The sequence below is a fragment of the Cynoglossus semilaevis genome, unplaced genomic scaffold (assembly GCF_000523025.1).
Source record: "Cynoglossus semilaevis isolate Cse_v1.0 unplaced genomic scaffold, Cse_v1.0 scaffold2512, whole genome shotgun sequence".
Taxonomy (NCBI): Eukaryota; Metazoa; Chordata; class Actinopteri; order Pleuronectiformes; family Cynoglossidae; genus Cynoglossus; species Cynoglossus semilaevis.
The window spans coordinates 24180-25482 of record NW_007585173.1 but is presented as its reverse complement, the minus strand read 5'-3'; the positions used below and the strand labels follow the sequence as shown (position 1 = coordinate 25482).

General features: G+C 40.6%; 1 protein-coding gene across 1 annotated transcript in view; it reads right to left on the bottom strand.

Annotated features, from left to right (window-relative positions):
* Nucleotides 1-1303, bottom strand: part of LOC103398933 (uncharacterized protein C7orf26 homolog) — a 21450-nt gene that overhangs the window by 1870 nt on the left and 18277 nt on the right. The window lies entirely within an intron of this gene.

Genomic DNA, 1303 nt, shown 5'->3' with positions numbered 1-1303 from the left:
GGGTGTGGTTGGAAAAAAAAGAGGGGGAGGGTAAGAGAGAAAGAGAGAGAGAGAGAGAGAGAGAGAGAGAGAGAGAGAGAGATGGAGCTGAAGTAACATGTACAACACAGTATCTTCTGCAACACTGTACCTGGAAAGGTGCCCTCTGCTGGTTCAAACATTCAAACGTTATGAGACCATTTATTAAAATCACGTTTTCAAATCACTGCCATCACTTTAAACCAGACTCCATTGGACAACAGCAGCTGTCAATCAAACCGACCAACGTATTCTCTCTAATTCTGATAAAGACGACATGAAACGACTGATTAACTCTAATCCTTCAACCTTCTAAACAGAGCAGCAGTGGTTTGACCTTTTCCCCCATTCACCACTTCACTGAAACAACATCAGGTTTCTGATGACTAACTTTTCCACCGACCGTCCCGGCGGCGTCCCAGCTCTGCGCTGGACCCGTCTGTGCTCGGCCTGCGAACCATCACCACTAATCTGATGTGGAAATGTAATTACGCGTGTTTTCTCTGCAGCAGCTCCAGCTGGAACTCTGGCTGTAAAAACTAATTAGCACCAACAAACGCCAAGCCTGTGACACCGCACGGAGTCAGGAGTCACGGCCAACAACAGCCAGACACCGGGGCCTCCAGGAGCCCCCGGGGAGCCCACAGAGACCCGGAGAAATATGAAGACCCCCAGAGAGCGGCAGAAGGACGAGGTGGAAACATTTTTGGTAAATGTTCGTGTTCACACCGAGCGCGAAGTAACAAGATTGATATCGTTCTCCTGTTTGGATTAGAAATATGTAGCTGCAGAGCTGGGTTTTAGGAAACCAAAGTGGAAAAAAGATTTTAAAAATTATATCTGGAAAAGTTTCAATTTAAAAGGTGAAATGAGAAATAAAAGTAATTTTAAAAGGTTTCTAATTTTGTATTTATTTTAAAAGAAATATTAAATATAATTATTATTGTTATGTATTATATTACAATAAAGAATTAGAATATATTATTATTATTATTATTATTATTCAATTAACTCAGATTTAATTCAACATTTTCAGCTCAGCCAATCAAAAAATAGTACCAACGCAGGTGTGTTTTCTAACAGTATTTCTGACCAAACCGACTTCTGTTTCAGCCTGTGATCGTGTTAAATCCTATAACTCTCTAACACCAATAAAAGTTTGTTCTTTTTAAATGAATGTTAATAACCCTTTTTTTTAAAAATAAAAACAAAAACTACATCTGACCTGCAGAGAGCTGAGTCCACACAGGCCTCGTGCTCAAACGCCATCGCTCCTCATTCAGCA